The sequence below is a fragment of the Triticum urartu genome, chromosome 7 (genome assembly GCF_003073215.2).
Source record: "Triticum urartu cultivar G1812 chromosome 7, Tu2.1, whole genome shotgun sequence".
NCBI classification, from domain to species: domain Eukaryota; kingdom Viridiplantae; phylum Streptophyta; class Magnoliopsida; order Poales; family Poaceae; genus Triticum; species Triticum urartu.
Genome location: NC_053028.1, coordinates 27,894,948 through 27,910,318, shown reverse-complemented (window position 1 = coordinate 27,910,318; position 15,371 = coordinate 27,894,948).

Sequence of the window (15,371 nt, the reverse complement as noted above, 5' to 3'; positions counted from 1 at the left end):
ACTGATCATGTTGTTATTAAATATCTTATGGAAAAGAAAGATGTTAAACCTAGACTTATTAGATGGGTTCTCCTCCTACAAGAATTTGATTTGCATATTGTTGATAGAAAGGGAGCTGAGAACCCCGTTGCAGACAACTTGTCTAGGTTAGAAAAAGTTCTTGATGACCCACTACCTATTGATGATAGCTTTCCTGATGAGCAATTAAATGTTAGAAGTACTTCTCGTAGTACTCCTTGGTATGCTAATTATATTGTTGCTAAATTTATACCACCTAGTTTCACATACCAACAAAAGAAAAAATTCTTCTATGATTTGAGACATTACTTTTGGGATGACCCACATATTTATAAAGAAGGAGTAGATGGTGTCATTAGATGTTGTGTACCTGAGCATGAACAGGAACAGATCCTACGCAAGTGTCACTCCGAAGCTTATGGAGGACACCACGCGGGAGACAGAACTGCACATAAGGTATTGCAATGCAGTTTTTATTGTCCTACTCTCTTCAAAGATGTCCGTAAGTTTGTCCTATCTTGTGATGAATGTCAAAGAATTGGTAATATTAGTAGACATCAAGAAATTCCTATGAATTATTCACTTGTTATTGAACCATTTGATGTTTGGGGCTTTGATTATATGGGACGTTTTCCTGCCTCTAATGGCTATACACATATTTTAGTTGCTATTGATTACGTTACTAAGTGGGTAGAAGCTATTCCAACTAGTAGTGCTGATCATAACACTTCTATTAAAATGCTTAAAGAAGTTATTTTTTCGAGGTTTGGAGTCCCTAGATATTTGATGACTGATGGTGGTTCACACTTTATTCATGGTGCTTTCCGTAAAATGCTTGCTAAGTATGACGTTAATCATAGAATTGCATCTCCTTATCACCCACAGTCTAGTGGTCAAGTAGAACTGAGTAATAGAGAGCTCAAATTAATTTTGCAAAAGGCTGTTAATAGGTCTAGAAAGAACTGGTCCAAGAAACTTGATGATGCATTATGGGCCTATATAACTGCATATAAAAATCCTATGGGTATGTCTCCATATAAAATGGTATATGGAAAAGCATGTCACTTACCTCTCGAACTAGAACATAAGGCATAATGGGCTATTAAAGAGCTCAATTATTATTTCAAACTTGCCGGTGAAAAGAGGTTATTTGATATTAGCTCACTTGATGAATGGAGAACCCAAGCTTATGAAAATGCCAAGTTGTTTAAAGAAAAAGTTAAAAGATGGCATGACAAAAGGATACAAAAGCGTGAGTTTAATGTAGGTGATTATGTATTGCTATACAACTCTCGTTTAAGATTTTTTGCAAGAAAAAACTTCTCTCTAAATGGGAAGGCCCCTACGTTATCGAGGAGTTCTATCGTTCCGGTGCCATAAAAATCAACAACTTCGAAGGTACAAATCCGAAGGTGGTAAACGGTCAAAGAATCAAACATTATATCTCAGGTAATCCCATAAATGTTGAAACCAATATTATTGAAACCGTAACCCTGGAGGAATACATAAGAGACACCTTCTAGACTGTTCCAGACTCCAAAAAGGAATAGGTATGTGGTACGGTAAGTAAACCGACTCCAAAACAATTTTCAAGCTGTTTTCTGTCAGTATTTTCAAGGCTAGGCATCATGTCGTCCCCCTCCTCCAACAATGGTGACAACGATGCTTGGATAATGAAGATAGATCTGAAGAGGGAAGAACCCATGAAGATCAACAGGGATGAAAGGATCAAGAAGGCCACGGAGGATCAAGCTCTGGCAGAAGACATCCTTCAACTTGATCATAATCTTCTTACCCCAACTGAGATCGAAGCTTTCAAGATGATTGAGATAGCTCGTATACAGAACAAGAATCTCACACGTGAAAATATTTTGTTGAAGGAGCATATTGTTGCACTCAAGGGCATTATCCGCAAGCTGGAGGACCTCTTACGCTCTATGTGCGACTATCCATCACCACCACAACCTTCTTCACTGACAAAGGAGACATAATCACATGGATATGGGCACTCCCCTTGGCAACTGCCAAGCTTGGGGGAGGTGCCCCGGTATCGTATCACAAACACATCTCCTATCTTTACCGTTTTTCTTAGTTCAATCTTATTAGTAGTATCTTGATCTAGTAGAATAAAGTTTATGGCATGATCTAGTTTTGAGTTTTGCTTTAGGATCTCTCTATGTAATCGAATCCGTGAGCTATATAATAAAGTTTAGTGTTGAGTCAAGGGCTTGATTATTTTGCCATGATATTGGGTGAATAAAAGAAAAGAGCAAAAGAATAAAAAGAAACAAAAGTTCATATTGATCTTATTGAGAGTAATGACTTCACATAGAAAGAGTATGATGATTAAAAATTGTTGGGAGTTGGCAGACATAGCTTTGGTCATCGTTGCAATTAATAGGAAGTAATAAGGAAAGAGAGGTTTCACATATAGATATATTATCATTTGCTTGTGTGTTGGATTGCTTGCTTGTCACGATGGCTCAAGATAATACCAAATTGGGTGACTTTACCAACACCAACAATAATGATTTCCTTAGCACTCCGATTGCTCCTCTTACCAATACTGAATCTTGTGAAATCAATACTGCTTTGTTGAATCTTGTTATGAAAGATCAATTCGCCGACCTTCCTAGTGAAGATGTCGCTACTCATCTGAATAGCTTCGTCAATTTATGTGATATGCAAAAGAAGAAAGATGTTGATAATGATATTGTTAAATTGAAGCTATTTCCTTTTTCGCTTGGAGATCGTGCTAAAGCTTGGTTTTCGTCTTTGCCTAAAAATAGTATTGATTCTTGGAACAAGTGCAAAGATGCTTTTATCTCTAAGTATTTTCCTCCCGCTAAGATCATCTCTCTTAGAAATGATATTATGAATTTTAAGCAACTTGATCATGAACATGTTGCACAAGCTTGGGAGAGAATGAAATTAATGATATGTAATTGCCCTACTCATGGTTTGAATTTGTGGATGATTATACAAAACATTTATGCCGGATTGAATTTTGCTTCTAGAAATCTTTTAGATTCGGCCGCGGGAGGCACTTTTATGGAAATCACTTTAGGAGATGCTACTAAACTCCTAGATAATATTATGGTTAATTATTCTCAATGGCACACTGAAAGATCTACTAAAAAAGTGCATGCGATAGAAGAAATCAATGTTTTGAGTGGAAAGATGGATGAACTTATGAAATTATTTGCTACTAAGAGTGTTTCTTCTGATCCTAATGATATGCCTTTGTCTACTTTGATTGAGAATAATAATGAATCTATGGATGTGAATTTTGTTGGTAGGAATAATTTTGGTAACAACGCGTATAGAGGGAATTTTAATCCTAGGCCTTATCCTAGTAATCCTTCTAATAATTATGGAAATTCCTATGACAAATCTTATGGAAATTTTAATAAGATACCCTCTGAATTTGAGACTAGTGTTAAAGAGTTTATGAATTCGCAAAAGAATTTCAATGCTTTGCTTGAAGAGAAATTACTTAAAGTTGATGAATTGGCTAGGAACATTGATAGAATTTCTCTTGATGTTGATTCTTTAAAGCTTAGATCTATTCCTCTTAAGCATGATATCAATGAGTCTCTCAAAGCCATGAGAATTTCCATTGATGAGTGCAAGGAAAGAACCGCTAGGATGCGTGCTACGAAAGATGCCTTTATTAAAGTGTGTTCTTCCAATTCCTATGAAAATCAAGATGAATATCTAAAAGATATTGATGTGTCCCCTATTAAATATTTGTTTTGCAATATGAATCTTGATAATGATGGGACTGAATATGATCCACCTTTACCTAGAAGGCGTTCCAAGAATTCGGAGTATTTAGATCTTGATGGTGAAATTGATAAAAGTGGGATTGAAAAAAGCAAAACCCTAGATGTTGCTAAACCCACTATTTTGGACTTCAAGGAATTTAATTATGAAAGTTGCTCTTTATTGATTGTATTTCATTGTTGCAATCCGTGCTAAATTCTCCTCATGCTTATAGTCAAAATAAAGCCTTTACCAAACATATCGTTGATGCCTTGATGCAATCTTATGAAGAAAAACTTGAGTTGGAAGTTCCTATCCCTAGAAAACTTTATGATGAGTGGGAACCAACTATTAAAATTAAGATTAAGGATCATGAATTTTATGCTTTATGTGATTTGGGTGCTAGTGTTTCCACTATTCCCAAAACTTTGTGCGATTTGCTAGATTTCCGTGATTTTGATGATTGCTCTCTAAACTTGCACCTTGCTGATTCCACTATTAAGAAACCTATCGGAAGAATTAATGATGTTCTTATTGTTGAAAATAGGAATTATGTGCCCGTAGATTTTATCGTTCTTGATATAGATTGCAATCCTTCTTGTCCTATTATTCTTGGTAGACCTTTCCTTAGAACAATTGGTGCAATTATTGATATGAAGGAAGGGAATATTAGATTCCAATTTTCATTAAAGAAAGGCATGGAACACTTCCCTAGGAAGAAAATAAAATTACCATATGAATCTATCATGAGGGCCACTTATGGATTGCCTACCAAAGATGGCAATACCTAGATCTATCCTTGCTTTTATGCCTAGCTAGGGGCGTTAAACGATAGCGCTTGTTGGGAGGCAACCCAATTATATTTTTGTTTTTGTTTCTGTTTAGGAATAAATAATCCATCTACCTTCTGTTTAGATGTGGTTTTATGTTTTAATTAGTGTTTGTGCCAAGTTAAACCTATAGGATCTTCTTGGATGATAGTTATTTGATCTTGCTGTAATTTCCAGAAACTTTCTGTTCATGAAAAAAATTATTAAAAATCACCAGAACGTGATAAAATAGTGATTCCAATTGATGCGGATCAATAAGCAAATTGCCTAGGTCGTCCTATTTTGGCTAATATTTTCGAGTTCCAGAAGTTTGCGTTAGTTACAGATTACTACAGACTGTTCTGTTTTTGACAGATTCTGTTTTACGTGTGTTGTTTGCTTATTTTGATGAATCTATGGCTAGTAAAATAATTTATAAACCATAGAGAAGTTGGAATACAGTAGGTTTAACACCAATATAAATAAATAATGAGTTCATTACAGTACCTTGAAGTGGCCTTTTGTTTTCTTTCGCTAACGGAGCTCACGAGATTTCTGTTGAGTTTTGTGTTGTGAAGTTTTCAAGTTTTGGGTGAAATCTTTTGATGGATTATGGAACAAGGAGTGGCAAGAGCCTAAGCTTGGGGATGCCCATGGCACCCCAAAGATAATCCAAGGACACTAAAAAGTCAAAGCTTGGGGATGCCCCGGAAGGCATCCCCTCTTTCGTCTACTTCCATCGGTAATTTTACTTGGAGCTATATTTTTATTCACCACATGATATGTGTTTTGCTTGGAGCGTCTTGTATGATTTGATTCTTTATTTTCTAGTTTACCACAATCATCCTTGCTGTACACACCATTTTGAGAGAGCCATACATGAATTGGAATTTGATAGAATACTCGATGTGCTTCACTTATATCTTTTGAGCTATATAGTTTTGCTCAAGTGCTTCACTTATATCTTTTAGAGCACGGTGGTGGATTTGTTTTATAGAAACTATTGATCTCTCATGCTTAACTTAGATTATTTTGAGTGCTTAAAAATAATAATATGCTTAATTTTGTTTTATAAAAAGCATGGTAATTTGCTTAAAAATAATAATATGCTTGGTATTCAAGATTTGTAAAACTTTCTTTTGAGTGCGTTGAATACTATGAAAAGTTTGATGCTTGATAATTGTTTTGAGATATAAAGATGGTGATATTAGAGACATGCTAGTTGAGTAGTTGTGAATTTGATAAATACTTGTGTTAAAGTTTGTGATTCCCGTAGCAAGCACATATGGTGAACCGTTATGTGATGAAGTCGGAGCATGATTTATTTATTGATTGTCTTCCTTATGAGTGGCGGTCGGGGACGAGCGATGGTATTTTCCTACCAATCTATCCCCCTAGGAGCATGCGCGTAATACTTTGCTTTGATAACTTCTGGATTTTTGCAATAAGTATATGAGTTCTTTATGACTAATGTTGAGTCCATGGATTATACGCACTTTTCCCGTCCTTCCACCATTGCTAGCCTCTCTAATACCGCGCACTTTTCGCTCGTATCATACACCCACCATATACCTTCCTAAAAACAGCCACCATACCTACCTATCATGGCATTTTCATAGCCATTCCGAGATATATTGCCATGCAACTTTCCACCGTTCCGTTTATTATGACACACTCCATCATTGTCATATTGCTAGCATGATCATGTAGTTGACATAGTATTTGTGGCAAAGCCACCATTCATAATTCTTTCATACATGTCACTCTTGATTCATTGCATATCCCGGTACACCGCCGGAGGCGTTCACATAGAGTCATATTTTGTTCTAAGTATCGAGTTGTAATTGTTGAGTTGTAAAAAAATAAAAGTGTGATGATCATCATTTTTAGAGCATTGTCCCAAGTGAGGAAAGGATGATGGAGACTATGATTCCCCTACAAGTCGGGATGAGACTCCGGACGAAACAAAAGAGGCCATAAAAAAGGAAAAGGCCCAAATAAAAAAAATGATGAGAGAAGAAGAGAGAAGGGACAATGTTACTATCCTTTTACCACACTTGTGCTTCAAAGTAGCACCATGATCTTCATGATAGAGAGTCTCTCATTTTGTCACTTTCATATACTAGTGGGAATTTTTCATTATAGAACTTGGCTTGTATATTCCAATGATGGGCTTCCTCAAAATGCCCTAGGTCTTCGTGAGCAAGTGAGTTGGATGCACACCCACTTAGTTTCTTTTGTTGAGCTTTCATATACTTATAGCTCTAGTGCATCCGTTGCATGGCAATCCCTACTCACTCGCATTGATATCTATTGATGGGCATCTCCATAGCCCGTTGATACGCCTAGTTGATGTGAGACTATCTTCCCCTCTTTTTGTCTTCTCCACAACCACCATTCTATTCCACATATAGTGCTATATCCATGACTCATGCTCATGTATTGCGTGAAGATTGAAAAAGTTTTGAAAATGTCAAAAGTATGAAACAATTGCTTGGCTTGTCATCGGGGTTGTCCATGATTTAATACTTTGTGTGGTGAAGATAGAGCATAGCCAGACTATATGATTTTGTAGGGATAACTTTCTTTGGCCATGTTATTTTGAGAAGACATAATTGCTTTGTTAGTATGCTTGAAGTATTATTATTTTTATGTCAATATGAACTTTTGTCTTGAATCTTTTGAATCTGAATATTCATACCACAATTAAGAAAAATTACATTGAAATTATGCCAAGTAGCACTCCGCATCAAAAATTCTCTTTTTATCATTTACCTACTCGAGGACGAGCAGGAATTAAGCTTGGGGATGCCTGATACGTCCCCAACGTATCTATAATTTTTGATTCCCCCATGCTATATTATCTACTGTTTTGGACCATATTGGGCTTTATTTTCCACTTTTATATTACTTTTGGGACTAACCTATTAACCGGAGGCCCAACCCAGAATTGTTGTTTTTTGCCTATTTCAGTGTTTCGAAGAAACGGAATATCAAACGGAGTCCAAACGGAATGAAACCTTCAGGAACGTGATTTTCTCACCGAATATGATCCAGGAGACTTGGATCCCATGTCAAGAAAGAAGGGAGGTGACCACGAGGGTGGAGGGTGCGCCCCCCTAGGGAGTGCCCCCCTGCCTCGTGGGCCCCCACTAGTAGAAAAAGGGTCAAATGTGAAGCACATTAGTGTCGGTTTGAATTTGAGCCAGCACTAATGTGACCATTAGTGCCGGTTCCAACGGCTAGGCGGGCGGGCATCTTTAGTACCGGTTCGTGGGCAACCTTTAGTACCGGTTCATGCCACGAACCGGTACTAATGAGGCTGTGTCAGGCTATGGTCAGGCTGGGGCCCCCACGAAGACCTTTAGTACCGGTTCATGCCCTGAACCGGTACTAGAGTTTCTTAGTAAGCTGATTTTTAGTCCCACCTCGCCAAGAGAGAGGCAGTATGAGCGGTTTATAAGCCGTGAGTGCACAGACAATGACGAAGAGTTGCAATGCTCACCTGCATGTTGATTAGCTTCAAGCCTTGCGGAATAGCATAGATTGCACTGAGCTATGTGCAGTGCAGTCTACACTATTCCGAATGGCTTGAAGCAAATTAACCAGCATTGCACCTCTTTTTTATTTTTAATAACTTATTTGAACTCCGGACTTCTTTTGTGTTCAGTAAGCAGCATTCAAAGCGACGTCATCAATTTCCAACATGTTCTGACATCATTTGTTGTTTTTCGGTCATTTACCTAATTGTTTAGAGAGCTAAATGACTGTGAAATTGAAAATCACTACAAAATGAATTCTGAAAATGTTGAAACTTGGAATGGTATCATCATTTCACCCGCATAGCATGTGCGAAAGAGTAGAGAGGGTCACGGCAAAACCTGGACGCACTTCGTGTACAAACTGGACAAACTCCTTCGGAGTATCAGGGTTTCGGACGAGAACTCATCTGTTACACGGGCACTTCAATGTTTTTCAAACTTATTTGAACTCCGGACTTCTTTTGTATTCAGTATGCAACATTCAAAGCGACGTCATCAATTTGCAACATGTTCTGACATCATTTGTTGTTTTTCGGTCATTTACCTAATTGTTTAGAGAGCTAAATGACCGTGAAATTGAAAATCACTACAAAATGAATTCTGAAAATGTTGAAACTTGGCATGGTATCATCATTTCACCCGCATAGCATGTGTGAAAGAGTAGAGAGGGTCAAGGCAAAAACTGGACACACTTCGTGTACAAACTGGGCAAACTCTTTCGGAGTATCAGGGTTTCGGACGAGAACTCATCTGTTACACGGGCACTTCATGTTTTTTAAACTTATTTGAACTCCGGACTTCTTTTGTGTTCAGTATGCAGCATTCAAAGCGACGTCATCAATTTCCAACATGTTCTGACATCATTTGTTGTTTTTCGGTCATTTACCTAATTGTTTAGAGAGCTAAATGACCGTGAAATTGAAAATCACTACAAAATGAATTTTGAAAATGTTGAAACTTGGAATGGTATCATCATTTCACCCGCATAGCATGTGCGAAAGAGTAGAGAGGGTCACGGCAAAAACTGGACGCACTTCATGTACAAACTGGACAAACTCTTTCGGAGTATCAGGGTTTCGGACGAGAACTCATCTGTTACACGGGCACTTCAATGTTTTTTGAACTTATTTGAACTCCGGACTTCTTTTGTGTTCAGTATGCAACATTCAGAGCGACGTCATCAATTTGCAACATGTTCTGACATCATTTGTTGTTTTTCGGTCATTTACCTAATTGTTTAGAGAGCTAAATGACCGTGAAATTGAAAATCACTACAAAATGAATTCTGAAAATGTTGAAACTTGGCATGGTATCATCATTTCACCCGCATAGCATGTGCGAAAGAGTAGAGAGGGTCACGGCAAAAACTGGACGCACTTCGTGTATAAACTGGAAATAGAAGAAAATAAATAATGCAAAAAATAAAAAAAAACTATACAAAAAAATTACTCAAAAATAAACAGAAGAAAATAAATAATGCAGAAAAGAAAAAACTATATAAAAAATTACTCAAAAATAAATAGAAGAAAATAAATAATGCAGAAAAGATAAAACTATATAAAAAATTTGTTGGCGCGTTGCCCAGTGGGCCTGCCAGACCTAGGGTGTGCAAATGCAGGCCCAGAAGGTCCAGCAGACTCATAGGGCAGCGCGCTCTAGTTAGGCCCAGAAGCCTGCTATATAGAGAAGCTCGAAGGAGCAGTCGCGGCTGGGTTTATAAACTAGTGCGGCTGCCCTTCGCTCGGCGAGGTGGGACTAAACATTTGTGCACCGCCGGTGGCAGCGTACAACCATTAGTACCGGTTGGTGGCTCCAACCGGTACTAAAGGGGGGGTCTTTAGTACCGGTTCGTGGTACGAATCGGTACTAAAGGGGTCGTTTCCCGCCCCTTGGCCTGGCGAAAATTGGCCTTTAGTACCGGTTGGTGGCTCCAACCGGTACTAAAGACCCCTCCTATATATATTTCATCGACCACCAGTACTTCTTCTCGATCCAACTTCTTCGCCGCGCCCGTCGCCCATCGCGCCCCGCCCTCGCCGCCCCCGCCGCCCGTCATCGCTGTCACCGCCGTCGCCCACGCCACCCGTCGTCGCCGTTGCCCCCGCCACCCGTCGTCGCTGTCACCGCCGTCGCCCCCGCGCGCCGCGCCCATCACGCCGCCGCCTCTCGCCCCCGCCGCGCCCGTCCCCGTCGTCGCCCGCCGCCGCCCGTACGCCGCCGCCCCCCACTCATACACACACACATACACACACACAGACACACACACACACCACACCACACCACACACACACATACACACACATTGTTTTTACTTATTTTCTATTTTCTATTGTTTAGATTAATGTTGGATAAATTACGTAGATAATAATGTTAAATGTTAATGTTAGATGAATTATATGGAAAAGATGTTAAATATTAATGTCAAATATATTTTACATGAATTAGAACAAGTTGAACTAGTTGAATTAGTATAGCTAGATATTAATTAGGTATATATATGAGATTTGAACTAGTTGAATTAATATAACTAGTTTATTTTTAGTATGAAAATTAATAGAACAAGTTTATTTTTAGTAAGAAAATTTAGGTATATGAGATTTGATGATCTAATCAAAATATTACTATATAGAACTATCTACTTTATTTTAGTAAGAAATTAATAGAACTAGTTTATTTTTAGTAAATGCTTAGTTGAATTAATAGAACTAGTTTATTTAGTTGAATTAATAGAACTAGTAATTGTTTAATGTTTCACCTATATATGAACATATATGTTAGATATTAGATATAAATTATATGTTAGATATATATTTGATTTAGTTATATGAGATTTCATTATCTAATTAACATTTTATTATATAGAACTAGCTACCTTATTTTTAGTAAGAAAATTAATAGAACTAGTTTAGTTGAATTAATTAGTTGAACTAGTTAGTTGAATTAGTTCAATTAATTAGGTATATTCTTCGTAAGTGCTTTGTTGAATTAGTTCAATTAATTAGTTGAACTAGTTGAATTAACATAATTAGTTGAATTAATAGAACTAATAAGTGTTTAATGTTTCACCTATGAACATAGGAATGTCGTCTAACGACGAACACGATTTCATTATGTGCGAATACTGCGAAGACCAGCGCGGCCTGTGCGGCAAAAAATTTCTAGTTGATGATAGACGCTTCAGCATCAAGCTGGATGAGAACTTCGAAGTGGATACAGTAAGTCACAATGACAAGTCTTTTTTCGTAATTAAGCATGACTTATGCTTCATTTGCTTCACCTTTTAATTTTAATTTTTCACTATTCTACTAGCGTATCCCCTGCCATGCAAGAATTTTTGTCTTGGATAAGATAGGTTTCAGTCCTAACGAAACTATGGAGGTAAAAAGAGTTTACTTGAAGACCGAGCATGGTTATACCTTCAACGTCAAATTATATAATGCAGACACATACACCTATTTTGAATGCAAAACTTGGCAAGCACTATGCAAGGCTTATGCATTTGAGCCTGATATGGTTATCACCTTTGATATTCGTCCGGAAGATGATATTGAAGGTAATAGAGACATCTGGGTCGATGTGCAGACGCCTCCAGTTCTACCATTATGTGAGTTTCTCAACCGTATTTATGTCTTCGATATGAGATTATTTGAATCAGTTGAATAATTAATAGATCTCAATTTATATTGACAGCTTACTTCCAATCAAGCAAACATGTCCGGTGCTTGGTAGACAGGACCGTCCACTGTCCCGGGGCTGAACTAAACTGCGAGGAGACAAGTCATTATGTTTCATGGCTTGAGGATCTTGATGTTGTCAAGACAAATTTCTTTCCTGTACTTAGAAATGTTAGTACTCAAAACGTGCGACCAATAGTGCTGAACTACGGTCACATATATTTAGGAAAGATGGTAAGATTTCTACTATTTCTCCTTAGTGCATCTTTTGCATATATTATTTTTTTAAGCTAAACTTCATTGCTAAGTATGTTACTATACGATGTTCTTCAACAGGGACTCCCGATGAATGTTGTGCCTGATTGGATCGAGACTAAAGGTACCATGAATATTGTTAGCTTACGGCCAAGATATCCTACAATGCACTTTAGTGCATTCAGGATTTCTAATAACGAGGAATGCTTAATAGTAAAAGACTGGAGCAAAATTGTGAACAATCACAGAGAAGTACTAGGGGGCAGCACTACAAGAAACCTGTTAATCCATGACAGATTTCTGGTGACGTTCCGAGAAACCGTCACTATTGATGACGTTTTTTTCATGTTTGTCACGAAAGCTGTCATGGATCAGTTAGATGTGAATGCACCTCATAAAGATGAAGCCCTTATGACAGACGTAGATGGAGCGTCACCAATACTGTCACAAAATCGACCAGCTGGGCCTAGCCTTTTCTTTATTTATATACATCATCCGGACCGTCACGGACGACTCATGCTAATTTATCATGCCTGGCCCTTATTTGGCCCACAAGTCAATCGAATGGAGTCATAATATATATAAATCAAAAGATTATAACCACTAAGAATCAGACCATTGATCTGACCTATCCAAACTAGCTACAGGATACAACATGTACACTGTACACTGTATAGTAATTATATAGTTTTTCTTTAGTACACTAATTATAGACGGGATTATAGCACATAATTTGTGGATTAATCCAAAAAGTGAAAGCACGTGGAATTGAACCTCAGACCTCTTGCGCTAAGAGCGAAAGACTTAACACTAGTATTTTTTTCTAGAAAACTTACCACTAGGTTTGAAAACAAAGTTTGAACGGAATCATGCCTTTCTCTTCTAGCACTTTATGTACAGTACAATATTTAAGAAAAATGTAGCACAAAAAATGGGGCGTGGGGTAGGATCGTGGAGCTACTTAAATGGGCCAGGCACACAATACTGACATAAGCACACTAGCTTCCGTTACTTTTTTCTATCTTATTTTATTTTGTTTATGTTTCGAAAGATTATGAATAAAAAATAATGTACTTACATTTTCTCAAACGTACACTGCGCGTTCAACAAATGTTAACGCTCTGCTAAAAAATGTTCGCGCAACATTTAGAAAATGTTCATAGCAAAAAAAATGTTCTTGACTATTTATACACTTTAAGTTTTGTTAGGAAATTCAGGAAATATTGCATACCTTTCAAAAATATATACTTGATATTTTATAAAATGTTTATCCGTTTCAAAAATATGTTCCTAATGTTTGTGCCCCATAGTTACACATACTTAATTGTATTACTAGGCCACCAGTGAGTAACAAATGTTTATTCATTTAAGTTACACACATAAAATAATTGTTGAAAGACGTGATAATAAAATAGTTTGAAATTAGAAAAAACCATAACCAATCAGTGTTAAATAAAAAATATGAGTAATGTACAATAAAAAATCCAAAAAAATGTTCTCCATGTGATCTAATTATTCGAAACAGCATTGTTTAACCTGTTTAAGCTAAGGAACAAAACAACAGTTTTAATTATACTACAGTTACAATAAATGCTGTATTTAGTGCTTTCCAACTTCAATAAAAATGTTTTGTGTTGCATAGTTCAATTTTTTGTGTGTAATTGTTCATCTTTTACCAAGTAAACTTAGTAGGGAGGGCAATGGTCTAACACTCTATATTTTAGAACATTTTAAATACATATACTTTAATAATTAGTTTCTCCAAACTATAAAACACCATCACCACAAATTAGAAAAATGGCAATGCAATGTAACAAAATTGTTCGCATAACTTTAAAAACACTGTTGATGGTATTGAAAAACATGTTTGTGACATTTAAAATATGTCCATGTGTTTAAAAAATAGTGCCATTTTTAAAAAGGGTTTCTATAATGTAAAAATTATTCATATAATTCAAAAAATATTCCTTATCACTCAAAACATGTAAGTAAAATTTTAAGAAATTGTTCACGTGTTCCAAAAACAATGTGCATGCCACTTTTAATAAATGTTTATGTAAATTGCAATGTAAGGAAAATGTTTGTGTGATTCAAAAAAAAAGTGTCGCACCATTCAGAAAACATATGTGACATTTAAAGAATGTGCATGTCTTCCAAAATATGTTGGTGACCTGATTTGACATACATGTAACCTAATGGGAATTATTTTCTATAAGCACGTACTCCTTCCTCTTTGTCGAGTGTCTTTTATTGCACTCAAGAAACATTTACTTTTATTTTTCTTCTTTCTCATGTTTTTTTCTTTTGTACATTATTTCTTTCCTCTTTATTTTTATGCTCGGTCATTTTCTATTTTTTATTTTTATTATTTACTTTCTTCCTCCCACTCTATTTCCATCTATAGGAGGCAAGTGAATGCAACCGATGGTTCATCCGGTTGCATTATTTTTCTCAACAGTTAAGATACAATATTACCTGATTCATGTCCAAATTTGGCATCTTTCGGAGTTCATTTCCTATATATAATCTATTAAGTGCATTTCTATATATTTAACAAATATAATTCAAAGTTGAACTGCAGGTGGTTGCAAAGGGTGGAAAATTGGGTTGAAAAATCATATTTGTGATCTTGAGTCTATGTTTAGGCCTAATACGAGAAAAACAAATGAATTGCCAAACATGCATGCCAAGACTTGACCATAAACTTGTAGTTTTGTGGTTTTTTAATTCCAAAAAAATGCAAACGGACTCTGAAAAGCTTGAAACTTGACATGGTATCATCATATGATCCCTACAGGATGTGGTTAAAAATTGAGAAGGTTTCACAAAAATTATGACGCATGTTACTTAGAAATCAAACCATCTCCGATAAAGAAATGTGGTTTCGAGTGAGAACTGGTCCAGTTTGGACGCGAAACGACCGATGCTTCATCTGTTGGCATTGATTTTTATCTTTTTCTACACTCAATATACAACATTACATGATCCCTGTGAAAATTTGGTGTTTTGCAGAGTATGTTCGCTACATTTAAGCCATTAAGTGCATTTCTAGAAATTTAAAGAATATGATTCAATTTGAACTGAAAGTGCTTGAAAATGTTAATAAAATTAGGTCAAAAAATCATTTTGTATCTTGAGTCTTTGCTTAGGCCTTATACAAGAAAAATAAACAATTTCCAAACATGAGGGTGCCAAGACTCGACTTTGAACATGGAGTTTCTTTTGTTTTTAAATTCCCAAAAATGCAAATGAACTTTGAAAAGCATGAAACTTGGCACGGTGTCATCATAAGGTCCCTGGAGGTCATG